Below are 14,249 nucleotides of genomic sequence, written 5' to 3'. Positions count from 1 at the left end.
AGTATTTCTGTGTATAAAATTATGAATCTCCCATCTCTCCCCATCCGCGAGCAACTTTGATTTGAATACATTTTTTTTTCTAAACTGTTTCCCCAGAGTTTGTTTTGTATTGTCAGGTTTAATGTCACTTTTTTTAGTGCGCCTTTATAATTAGTTGAAGTGTGCCCTCTCTCGCCATGCATCACAATGTCTAGCTCTGTGGGTATGCAGAGCTGCTTTGTATAAATTGTAAGTTGTGGTGTTGCGTTTGTAGGAGTTATATATCTATTCCATATTTAGAGGTCTGCTGTTGGGGTGGGCAAGTTATTTGGCTCATTTGTCTATATATAGTGCGTCTTGCCATGTAGCTTTGCTTTTCTGCCTTTCGTCTTGCGAGGTGCACTTCTCTATGTCACGTTAGTGTCTTTGCTGCAAACTGCATTGCATTAGTGTGGGATACACATCTCCGTGTGAAGTTCACACATTGATATTGATAGTGCTCCTAACTTACGTTGTGAGCTACTGGTAGCCTAGTTCAGGTGTAGTCCCGCTATTGTAAAATTTGAGTTTGAAACTCGGCAGTATGGCATGGTGGCAGTGGACACATGGTGAGTGAGCATTTTCTAATTTTCCTTTAATAACTGTTCGATTATACATTGTACACATTGAGATCTGCATTTTGCGCTTTTGTAGGCACATTATGGAACTATGTCCTGTTGAACTCTAATTTGCTTTAGGTAGTTTCTTGTAAGCATCTTTGCATATTGTTCAGAGATATCAATATTTTTGAACATTTTACACCTCAATAAAAGCGAGTGTTTGATCATATTTAGTCAACAGCCTTACGTTATAATGATTAGTTTCAGTATTAAATTAAATGTTTAATTCTGATTTACAGTGACCGACCTAGTCCTATGGACCTAGCACTGTCGTACATGTACATGTGTAGGTCATCCTACACCACCTGGTATTTGATGTACATGTAGCCCTTCCATAACATCTTGAGTAAGTTAATTTTGGTAGTTCGTATTGTCAACAATATTACTGGTGGTTGTGAAACATTTAATTCCTTATTAAATTGGTTAGTGCAGGTTGATAAAAAAAATAATAAGGAATGTAAACCATACATTCAAAAAGTATGCTGTGGCAGGGCCGCATATTTTATGTAAATGAATCCAGTATATACATATAACTGTACATGTACTTCTAATATATATGATGCTGGGTCACTTATACAAATGTATTTTAATTTTAATTTACAGATGGTTCCGTCATCATATTGACTGTCGTTTATTTTTGTGGGTGTTTGGGGGGTTTCTTGAGGTTTTTTTGCTTAACCTTCCTATGCAAATATCATCTGGTACAACATTTTGGGCAGTCGTTTTTGCCTGTCAAATGTCTGGTCTAAACCTTCAGTGTTTAAGCACCCATTTGTTTGATTTTTATGGTGCCTTCCCGCTGGCAACCTTTCTGTTTGATAAATCTTGGCCAGTCAGGTGGTTCGGGTTGGGTAGTTTGTGCATGGTGGCCAGCCAACAAAAATATATGCCAGGTTGGGCCAAATTGGATTTGACCGTCCTTTGACTGCACCAACTTTAAAGGGGGTAAACGTAACTTGGATTAATCTGAATTAATAATTGAATGTACATGTAATTGCTCTATTTTCAAGTTTAATTAAATCAGCAGTCTATTTTCGTAAATTGGTGATTTTTTGAAATTTCTTAACCCTGCCTCCCTGTTTCCTTAATATTTTGGGTTATCCACCACCCCTCTCTCTGGTGAAATTTAACCACTTGGTAACATAAAGTTACCGCTGGAGGTGTGGCCATGTTTTGCCGACCAGAAGCGGTTGTGTTCAGACCATGCTTGACTCAACAGAACGATAGTAAGATACATGTATGTGCAAATAGAAAAAACAGCATACTCAAATAAGACTCTCCTCCTTCAGTACAGAATACAAGATTAAAAAACAAATTTCGAGCGAATTGTGTTTTGGTTTATTCTTACAAAATAGATTCAACTCCGAAAATGGCTTTTGTTGCATATCTGAGTAGGAACCTTTCCAAGGATGGCATGCACGTGACCAAAGGGGCAATTTTCCATCAGCCTCTTTTGGCGGGATAACAGCATTTTGTTATTTGAGATCTGGTGAAATTCCATTACAACACATTTGCACTACGATCAAACCCTTAATGGTCAAATGAAAAGCAAGTTAGGCCAAAAAAATGTCCTTGCGCGCTGCGCTTGGCAAAATTTTCATCCGGGGATGCCGTGGATCAAGCGCAAGTCCGACTGTGGTCAGCATCCAATCAAAATTTGTTTTGCATGGCCATTTATGAGACAGTTGGCCTAACATGGAATGCCATTACCCTAATATGGAACGTATGGGCGCGGCTATCACAGATTGGCAAATATAATAAATCTGAATATACATGAGCAAGATTGAATGTAATGAGAATTTAAAAATGTTATGCAGTGACAATGCCGTATGTTGCATGTTCTTGGTTGATTTCTGAGTGATTCTAACCACATGCTTTTTACAACCATCTTGTGATGCGGGCCATTGTAAGTTTCAGTATGTTCACGCACGTGTAGAGCACGCCGTACAACTCGTTATCCATTTTTCGTTGTGTTTGCTTTTTATGAAGTTTTCTTGTATGTATTCCGCCTTGCCATCAGTGAAATGCCTTATTTAAGCCGTACATCCGAACCGAACAGATTGGTTCCGTTGAAAGTGCCTTGTTTGATGATTTTGCCTAGGTTCGGCAGTTCGCCTGCAGCACCAGATTAAACTGTGTTTATTGTTTTAATTTACTGTGCATTAAAGTTTAATAGTAAAGTCAAACACCAGATTAGTATAAAACCCGACATGTTTGTTTTCCAACATGAATTTTGTGCAGCCACAAAGTATACAAAGATTACAAAAGAATCGTACATATAAAACATATTGCAACGTGCACACATGTACTACTGACTTCAAGAAAAAATGTGTATCCTTAAATCGTGCAGATGCAGCCGCGAAGTGGAAAGCGCGTAGTTCACGTACATGTCTTCCTCGATCCAACACATGAAAACCTGCTATTGCCCAATGCTGAGTCCCAGCTTGTGCACACGGGCAAAAAAAAGAGGTTTTATCCGTTACTACATGTTGGCGAACAGAACACTACGTCATGTATGATTCAGGTAAATACTATTTCGAGTTAGAATAATCAATTCTGCAGGTATACAGTTAAGTGTGTATTTGACTCTCAATACCGAGACAAAATATCAAGATTACAGGGTATCGAGACCTGAAAAGACTGTTCTGGAAACTGACAGTACAACACAACGACTCAATACACATGTTTTATCAGGATATTGAAACAGTCTGCTGATCTATATCCTCCTGTTGAGCTGCAAAGTAAAGAGCTATTGTAATGACTCATCTACCAGACCGCAAAAGTTTAATATGCGGTAATGTGATGAGCTGTCCATTGTTCACTAGAAGCTGCAGAGTGCACGGTGTACTCAACCGCAACGGTTTGGCCAGCATCGCTGAAGCGTTCGTCTGATCGATGTTGACCGTCGGTGGGGCTTAGTGTTTACAAAGCATTGAATGCTTTCAAAAGTGTTTGTATTTTGACCTCACGCCTAAAGGACTACCCGTTCACTAGTGTTAATTAGAAAAACCTGTACAAAACATGGGGAAAAAAATATTCAAAAATCAATATAAAATAAGGCATTGACATCATTGTGATGTCATTCAATATCTATAAATCTTGCATCAGGGTCTTTGTTAGCTATTACTTTGCCAATGATCAAACATTGTAAAGTTACCAAAATTGTCGCTCGAAAACGTGTACAAAGTCAATGGGCTATAAACTCGTTTGCAGGAAAACTGCTCCTTTTAATTTCATGTCACGTGATTTTTTTCTCAACTGGAAAAAAATAATGAAATATTATTTGATATTTGGACTCTTACATACATTGTATTTGCAATCGAGCAAACATGAAAAAAAAAGACGATTTTTCTTTCGTTCTCATACATGTACTGTAGTAATCCTCGGCCGAAGTTCAGGGCTACTCTCATTAAGATCGATAATATTGCGTGGTAGAAAAACGTCTACCAAGCCTATGAAGAAATCTGCAGCTTTAATCTCATGTCATGTAACCCCCGATCATGTCATTTTGACGATTTTTCTTTGGGAGCCTCTCTTCCTGAGGGACTTCAAGTGTACATGTACATGGAAGAACATACATGTAAGTCAAATTGGCCAGACTGCCGAAGACAGGCTGTTGAAAAACATGTACAAAACTTATGGGGAAGATTAAATATCCCAAAATCAATTTTAAAATTTGTGATGACGTTATAACGTCATACATGTATATTCAGCAAAATTCATTTAATAGGGTCTTTGTTGTCTGTAACTTTGAAGTTGATCAAACCTTTCAAACTAACTGAAATGCTGGCATGAAAATGTGTACAAAGTCAGTGGGCTGAAAAAAATATTGAAAATTCAACATGTGACGTCATCATAACGTCATTTCTTTAGAATAATACTTAAGTGAAGGTCTTTGTTGGCTATCACTTGGATAGCGATCAAGCATTGTGAAGGTTTGAAAAATGTGGCTTGAAAACGTGTACAAAGTCAAAGGGAAAAAATGAAATATTCAAAATTCAAAAAGAAATCATGTGATGACGTCATCATCACAAATTTTTTCTAAGACCATCCTTGGATGATTGTCCAAAGGTCTGCTAAGTTTGAGGTCGATCAGATTTAGTAAACTGCCAAAGTTGACTAGTGGAAGAAAACGTGTAGAAACCCTATGGGGAAAGTCTGAAAAAGGAAAAGAATAAAAAACTAAAGAGAAGTGTTTGTAAACAAGTACAAATACAGAGCTGTTTCGAGACTGTTTCACCAACAAAATAAGTATTGGAAATTGTGATGAAAAAACGTGGCATCAAGAAACTATGAGAGAGTAAAAATGAACAATTTAGTATTCTGGACGTGACATATACCCTGAAAAAGTTTAATTTATAATCAATTTCAACCAATGCATTTGGATGTCCACTTGAGAAGATAATCTAATATGACTTGTCACGTGATATTATTCTCACAGTTGAGAGATTGCTTTGCACTTTGTGGAGCTTTTTCACAATAGTCTAAAAATTATAATACTTACTTAATCACTTCCTGCCTGGGACTCCGGGATCGGAGACTTATGGTTTATATGGGTGGCTGGGGTCTCCGAACTCGGACAAAGGAAACAGGGCCCTGTAACAAAAGACCGTACTCCGAACAAAAGACCAGGCTGCTGGGCATTACCGGCATTTTTCACTCTCAAAAGTGGCGATAATCCAGCCTTGTTTTGAAACCCTATACAAGGGTTTGGGGCATTAAGAGCGAGCGGATTACCACCGGGGACAAAAGCGCTCCACCACCGCAGCGATGAGCCACACAGCACGGCTGCACGCTAATCTGGCCCCTATTGAAAGAGGTCAGCAGTGCACTGAGCCAGGTTCGTGAACAAAAGACAGTTATATAACACCGCACAATCTGGGCTCTGTTTACAAGGCTGCAAGCCTGGCTGAAATACTCGGGCGTCAATGAGGGTCACCTATCAACTTAGAGTAGTGCCTGAAGATTACTTCGTGCGGCTATAAACGACCATTAAATGAAATGATGAATTTTTGGAAGGATTTTGAAAACGGAAAAATGATAGTCATGCCGGCCCAGCATCATCAACATTGAAAATTGCCCCGGCACGAAGTGGTTAAAGATAACATATATGGGTTCTTCGACTGTTGACGTCATCACGAGTGGATGTGATGTCAGTTATAAGAATTGCATTTCTTTAATGTCACATGACTTGTCACCAGATGAGGTAGAATCAAATCAGATCAATTTGGGTCTGAAACCCTTCCCTTTCCAGCCACACACAAAGTTTCAACCGCATCAGACATGTACTTTTCGAGGTATAGTGGTTTGATGAGTTCCCCGTTAATGTCACGTGACTTGTCTCCTGATGACGTCATCATCACGAAATATGCTCAATATTTGCCTGAAGCGCTACCTCGTCTCCAGGATATAAGCAGGGTTTCAACCCAGCACTAACACCGACAGACTCATTCCGTTAAAAAAACTTAATGGCTTTTACCACTTTCAAACAAAAAGCCTGCTTCCGGTTTCAACCACATATTATATATCCTAGCACTTGCTGCAAACAGAATGTTGCGGAGGCCACGGTTAATTTTATATGGATTTTTATATATTTAACGAAATATTTAAATATTCAAAATTTAATAATAAATCATTGTCATCATAGAATTATGGGAAAATATAAAATATTCAAAAATGAATATAAAATAAGGCAATGACGTCATCGTGACGTCATACATTAACTATAAATCTTGCATCAGGGTCTTTGTTAGCTATTATTTTGCCATCGATCAAACATTGCAAGGTTACCAAAATTGTCCCTCAAAAATGTGTACAAAGGTAATGGGCAAAAAACCTGTTTGCAGAGACACTGCTCCTTTAAGTTCGTGTCACGTGATTTGCGCTTAAACTGAACAATTTTTATGAAATATTACTTCATATTTGGACTCTAAGGCATATTTCAAATAAAATAACAGAGCGTAAAGTACCCGATTTCTCCTTCGTTCTTATAGTTATCTTGCGCCGAAGTTAAAGACTCCTTGTTCACTTGTGTTAAGTAGAAAAACGTGTACAAAACCTATGGGGAAAAATTAAATATTCAAAAATGAATATAAAATAAGGGGATGATGTCATCATGACGTCATCCCTTTGCAATAAATCTTGCATCAGGGTCTTTGTTGGCTATCACTTTGGGAACGATCAAACACTGCAAAGTTACAAAAATTGTTGCTCAAAAACGTGTACAAAGTCAATGGGCTTTAAACTTGTTTGCAGAAACACTGCTCCTTTAAGTTCATGTCACGTGATATGCGCTTAAACTAAACAATTTTTATGAAATATTACTTCATAAGCCCAGGCAGGTGTAAACGTAATTCTGCAATAGCGCCCCCCATAGCCTGATTTAGGACAGTTCAAAAACTGTGTGCAATCTGTGTACAAAGTCTATGGGGAAAAGTAATTCTTAAAAAAACAATAATAAATAAACTCCTTAAGTTATCACTGTGAATTTTTTCTAGGACCGTCCTTGGATGATGGTTTAATGGTCTGCCAAGTTTGAAGTCGATCAAATTTAGTAAACTGCCAAAGTCGACTGGTGGAAGGAATTGAGTTGAAAAAGAACAAAAAAAAATAATCAGAAAAACAATATCTGTTTCGGCAAAGTTGCCGAAACAGGTAATAAGAAAAGCAATCCCTTTTTCGGCAAAGTTGGAGCTAACAGCTAATAATCAGAAAAGCAAGAGCTGTTCCGGCTGTTGCCAAAACAGCTAACTAGAGGTTTGACGGTTGTTAACCACTTCCTGCCTGGGAGCCCGGTTTCGAAGACCTTGTGTTTATACGCGTGGCCGGGGTCTACGAAATCGAACAAAGGGAACTGGGCCTAGTAACAAAAGACTGTTCTCGGAACAAAAGACCAGGCTTCTGGGCATTACCAACATTTTTGTCACTCTCAATAGTGAAGAATATCCAGCCATGTTTTGAAACAGTACACCACGGTTTGGGGATTTAGCAAGAGCGGATTACCACCCGGGACAAAAGCGCTCCACCACTGCAGCAATGAGCCACACAGCACCGCTTCACACTAATCTGGCCCCTATTGAAAAGAAGTCAGCAGCACACTGTGTCAGGTTTGTGAACAAAAGAAAGTTACATAACACCGCACAATCTGGGCTCTTTTTACAAGGCTGTAGGCCTGGCTGAAATACTCGGGTATCAATAGATTTTGTCCGTCAGACCAGAATGGCCACCAGACAGTAACTCGTGTGGGTGTAAACGTCCATTAATTGAAATGATGAATTTTTGAAGAATTTTGAAAACTGAAAATCTAGAAAAAGTTCTGATTGTGTGCACTGCATTTTTCAAACTACCCAGCAGCAAGTGGTTAAAACAACCGCTGGCTCTTTTGGGATTTTTGAGGAAGCATTTGAAAAAAAAAACTAGAGATTTTGTTTGTCTTAAGGACAGAGCAGAGGGCTTTTTTGCATTTTCTTTTTCTCTTAAGAAAAGGGCATTCCTTTATTTGAGATACTACCACATTTGAATTTCACCCGTTTGGACATTAGGAGATACAAAGAATTAAACCCTTTACATAATGTCATGTTGTCTATAACACTTGCCAAATCTATCTACCAAATTTTAGCCCAATCAGACATGTAGTTCAAAAGATACAAGCGTCATCGTCACATCACTTCATTTTCGTCTGAAAAGCTCCCTTTGAAGATGAATGCAAAGTTTGAACCCAATCGGACAAGTACTTCAGGAGATGTAGGGCCTTAAAAAGTGCACCTTTAATGTCACATGACTTGTCTCCTGATGACATCATCATCACATGAGGTCAATATTCCTCTAAAGCACCCCCTTCTCAAGATATTTGCAAGATTTGAACCAGATTGGTCATGTATATCAGGAGATATAGGGCCTTCAAGAGTTTAACTTTAATGTCACGTGACTTGTCTCCTCATGACGCCATCATCACATAAGGTCAATTTTCCTCTAAAGCACCCCCTTTTCAAGATATTTGCAAGATTTGAACCCGATTGGTTATGTACATCAGGAGATATAGGGCCTTCAAGAGTTTAATTCTCCGTTCACATTGGTCTGCAAATCCTGCCTTACTTGCAAAATCTTAAATATGCATTGTCACTCTAAAAAACCAAAAGTCTAACATAACCGTAATTGATTGCGCATTTCACATTTTCTGTGTACAAAATTTAAAAAAAAAGATTGCAGGACCACTTTAGATACTTGTAACATTTGTTGCACTTTCCTGAACATCTTTGGTGCAAAAATGAATTTCACTTTTGATAACTGTGACTAGAAAGTTGTACTCTATGATTTACACTTCGAAATTACTCCGACATTCATCGGCCAACAACACCATGTGGGATCTGCAAATTAAGGGTCTGGTGTTGTCATTGACTTCATCACCTGTCCTGTTTGGGGTTCAGGATTTAATAGTGTTCATTCGTTTTAGACGTTCTGTATCCACCATGAGATCGTATGACAGGGCCTGTCCAATCATCAAAGCATATGCTGCTTATGAAATCGAATACTGCAGTTCCCTTATTAGAAAGGATGCGTATTCAGATCTCTTGTTTGAATAGCTTGTTCCGGCGATTCTTTATTCCTTTTAACACACAAAGCATGCAGACACTATGGACCACAACTGTACGGCCTACTGTACAGAATTTTGACCACGACTTCTAGAGCACGTTTAGTAGTAGTCTTCCTATTGTCCATGAAATTTACTTCACTTCATTCTTGTGATGCTATTTGTTATGCATAAACTACTGGTACCTCATGGGAATTGCTATAACCGTTAAATAAGATACACAGCCCAACGTGAAGAGTCTTTTGCAATGAAGCCGTTAGTAGCTTATGTGTTTGTTTGTTACCATTGTTTGTTACCAATTTTTACATTGTTAACTGTTTCTGCAATGCATCCCAACTTTGCTGATGAGGATATCAACTTAACCTGGAACACTTTATGTGGCTTTTTTTGAATTTTTTTTGTGCAGTTGTATTTTCGGATTGCCTCTACCAGTTGCAAGATTGTACACTCTTCTTTTTCCAAATGTTGGCGGATACTTGGAACTCGACCCACAAGATTTATTTTTGGACTTAGAGACAGATCCTGCAAGATTCTTCAGAATGTCAGGAGAAACACCTGTGTCGCTCCTGCAAATTGTAACTGACATTGACCACCTGATTACCAATCAAGGACATGGACGGCGCCATCGGCATTCATCTGGGAACAGAGTTCTTATTGCAATGATTTGGTGAAGGCAGTACCCTACTTACGATGTGTCAGCTTCCCTATGCAACATTTTGCAAGCTGCAATTTCAAGAGAGAGTTATGTCCTTATTCCTTTACTTTGGTATTATTTTCATGCACGCATCACCTTGCCAACTGTTAAAGAGTGGGCGGCCCTCAGAGGCCACTGGCCAATGTTCTCTAACGCAGTAGGAGCAATAGACGGTATATTACATGAAATTCTGCAACCACAATCGGAGGCCGAGCATGAATTCTACAGTGGATACTCTCGCTTTCGTTGTATGAGTACACAGGTAAAAATTCCACTAGACCTTTCATCATTCTTTACCCGATTTTGGTCCTTTAGGCCTGTTGTTAATTAAAGGATGTTTGAATTGGTTCAAATTGTGGGCTTATGAATGAGGAGCAAATGAAAATGGGGATGGTTAAGTTGCTGCTGTTTCCAGTGGGTTGACAGACACAAAGAGATGGGGCGCTCTTTATTTCGTTATATTTTAAGAAAGCCAACAAGAGACACGGTTTTGTTATATTTTCGTCAATTTTGCTCCATTATATGGAGCTGTACTAAAGCTGGTAATTATGCATATTTGTTGAGGGGCTTAACACTTACATACAATGGTGAGTAAAAATCGACTTTGCAAAACATGGCCAGAATTCTTACATGTATTAGTGTCTCATCAAAATTGATTACAAAATTGTCAAATTGGTCGTATTCAAATTTATCAGGTAAATCGTGCTTTTCAAGTAAATCATGTACAATCTGTTTCCTTCATAAACTGTTACTTTGCCTTTCCGTCTCTCTAGATTGTAATTGACAGTGAGAGAAACCTCCGATTTGTACAAAGTGGATTTTTGGGTCACAATGATGCCAGCAAGTACAAGCTGATGCCAGGAATCGGACCAGGACTGCAACTGCCTTTTCCGAATGACGTCTGTCCGCTTAGTGACAACGGCTATGCAAACAGATACCTAATCATGACGAAATTTAGAGCTGACCAAATTCGACAGGTCATGGATAATGCGGACCAAGTTGTGGTGCACACACAATTCGTGTTGAACATGTGGTTTCATATTTTAAATCATATAGGGCTATCAAGGAGGTCTATCGACATCCCGGGTGGTTGATGCCAATTGTAGCTGAACTCTGTGCACTACTGGGACAGAGACACATCACACTGTCAGAGCACATCCACTGAGGTTTTACCAAAATTATTGTTCAACAACGTAAAGCCAGTGTCATTGCATTTGTTGTTTAGGTACACAAAATAAAACAAACGTTCATGAATCTGGATGAAACAAATAAATCATCAAATTTTCTTTTGCAAAACTGTCTGTGGATCCACAAGAATGTTTGTATAACAGTATGCCTGATAATCTAATTTATATTCAATATTGAGTCGGCAGAAGAGGGGCCGCGTAAGGCAAGCATTGGCAAAAAATGACGATCAACAGTTAGAATTACCAAAATGCTCTTATTAATGCTTACTGTCTACAAATCATAGTGAATATTGTTATCCTTTTGATCGCAACATATGGATATCTTGCCACTGTCTATCACCATAAAGTAAAGTAGCATGGTTTCTCCATGGAAGCATCCAAATCGAAAGCCTGTCAAACAATGGCCAAGGGTTTATCCACTACGAACACAGGGCGAGGGTTCCCCCCATTTTCTCTGTTTTCTCAGAATGACGCAATGAAGATAAATGACTCTGCATTCGATTTGGACGCTTCCATATTTACTTGAACAAATAAAATCAGAGAAAACATGCTTTAAGCATTTAACCTATAACTCCCTCAGGTTTGAGTAAAATCAAATTAGAATTGGCGGACTCGGGACTGTTTAGGTTCGGGCTCATAAGCCACGCCGTAGATTTCTGTTTCTATTTCACACCGTATATTTGACGTGCCAAACCTTTAGTCTTTCTTGTTATTGGTGAGCCACGCCGTACATGTCTATTGACATGTATATTTGATGTGCCCTACCCTTTAGTCTTTCTCGTTATTGATGAGCCATGCCATACATGTCTATTGACATGTATATTTGATGTGCCCTACCCTTTAGTCTTTCTCGTTATTGGTGAGCCATGCCATACATGTCTATTGACATGTATATTTGATGTGCCCTACCTTTAGTCTTTCTTATTTTTGGTAAGCCACGCTGTACATGTCTATTGACATGTATATTTGACGTGCCCTACCCTTTAGTCTTTCTCATTATTGGTAAGCCACGCTGTACATGTCTATTGACATGTATATTCGACGTGCCGTACCTTTAGTCTTTCTCATTATTGGTAAGCCACGCTGTACATGTCTATTGACATGTATATTCGACGTGCCCTACCCTTTAGTCTTTCTCATTATTGGTAAGCCATGCTGTACATGTCTATTGACATGTATATTCGACGTGCCGTACCTTTAGTCTTTCTTATTATTGGTAAGCCACGCTGTACATGTCTATTGACATGTATATTCGACGTGCCGTACCTTTAGTCTTTCTTTTTATTGGTAAGCCACGCTGTACATGTCTATTGACATGTATATTTGACATGCCCTACCCTTTAGTCTTTCTCATTATTGGTAAGCCATGCTGTACATGTCTATTGACATGTATATTCGACGTGCCGTACCTTTAGTCTTTCTTTTTATTGGTAAGCCATGCTGTACATGTCTAGTGACATGTATATTTGACGTGCCCTACCTTTAGTCTTTCTTTTTATTGGTAAGCCACGCTGTACATGTCTATTGACATGTATATTCGACGTGCCCTACCCTTTAGTCTTTCTCGTTATTGATGAGCCATGCCATACATGTCTATTGACATGTATATTTGATGTGCCCTACCCTTTAGTCTTTCTCGTTATTGGTGAGCCATGCCATACATGTCTATTGACATGTATATTTGATGTGCCCTACCTTTAGTCTTTCTCATTATTGGTAAGCCATGCCATACATGTCTATTGACATGTATATTTGACGTGCCGTACCTTTAGTCTTTCTTGTTATTGGTGAGCCATGCCATACATGTATGTATCTTTGATGTGCCCTACCTTTAGTCTTTCTTATTATTGGTAAGCCACGCTGTACATGTCTATTGACATGTATATTTGACGTGCCGTACCTTTAGTCTTTCTTGTTATTGGTGAGCCATGCCATACATGTATGTATCTTTGATGTGCCCTACCTTTAGTCTTTCTTATTATTGGTAAGCCACGCTGTACATGTCTATTGACATGTATATTCGACGTGCCGTACCTTTAGTCTTTCTTGTTATTGGTGAGCCATGCCGTACATGTCTATTGACATGTATATTTGATGTGCCCTACCTTTAGTCTTTCTTATTATTGGTAAGCCACGCTGTACATGTCTATTGACATGTATATTTGACGTGCCGTACCTTTAGTCTTTCTTGTTATTGGTGAGCCATGCCGTACATGTCTATTGACATGTATATTTGACGTGCCCTACCCTTTAGTCTTTCTCATTATTGGTGAGCCACGCTGTACATGTCTATTGACATGTATATTTGACGTGCCCTACCCTTTAGTCTTTCTCATTATTGGTGAGCCATGCCGTACATGTCTATTGACATGTATATTTGACATGCCCTACCCTTTAGTCTTTCTCATTATTGGTAAGCCACGCTGTACATGTCTATTGACATGGATGGAGATGGAGCCACTTGCCATCATGGCGCAACAAGGTGCACGTGTATCAGCAGAGGAGAGATCGTTGATTTTGGCAGCATGTCACGCTCATGGAAATAACTGGCGCCTTGTTGTCAATCATATTTTGGAAAGTGTCAAATCATGATGACTCTATATAGGCTTTTTACATGAGCAAAGATCCAACACAACAAAGAAGAAGAGTACAGGATGTCATTTTGAGAGACATTGCAAGGTACACTATGAGTGAATATAGTACCCCCCTTAATATCGGCAATTGTCCAGCATGAGACTTTAAAAAGAAAGCTTTGGAATGCTTTGCTTGAGTTTTTAAAAATGCCTGACCGCCTGGCCTAATTGCCCTTTTGCCAAGCTCACACTTTGTATGAGTGCTTCGTATAATTCATAGGCCTAATGTATTCTGCGGGAATGCACTACCAATGAGTTACTACAACCCATCATAATGAGTAGAAATGCCAGACACAAAATTATGTACTGCACCATATATGTTATAATAGTTAAAAACTCATCCATTTCAGCTCAAGAAGGCCTTAATCATTAATTTGATTGCAATATTTACTCTTTTTTGCAGACTGCAAGACCAAAGACTCCAAAACATGAGATACACCATACAGGGAAATCCTGCCGAAAGATGACAAAGAGTCATTCTCCCGGCACCTCCAGCCCCACCCAACG

General features: G+C 38.9%; 1 protein-coding gene and 1 long non-coding RNA gene across 2 annotated transcripts in view; both read left to right on the top strand.

Annotated features, from left to right (window-relative positions):
- Positions 1-14,249, top strand: part of LOC110988151 (eukaryotic translation initiation factor 4E-like) — a 54,257-nt gene that overhangs the window by 5,313 nt on the left and 34,695 nt on the right. The window lies entirely within an intron of this gene.
- On the top strand, positions 991-14,139 carry LOC110988152 (uncharacterized). Its single transcript, XR_002599381.2, has 3 exons — positions 991-7,744; positions 9,635-10,184; positions 10,696-14,139. It is a non-coding gene; the product is annotated as an uncharacterized LOC110988152 (long non-coding RNA).

The sequence above is a fragment of the Acanthaster planci genome, linkage group LG19 (genome assembly GCF_054643075.1).
Source record: "Acanthaster planci isolate LZ-2023a linkage group LG19, COTS_SCS, whole genome shotgun sequence".
Lineage (NCBI taxonomy): Eukaryota > Metazoa > Echinodermata > Asteroidea > Valvatida > Acanthasteridae > Acanthaster > Acanthaster planci.
Note: the sequence above shows the minus strand (reverse complement) of the source record. Positions and strands in the feature narration are given on the sequence as shown.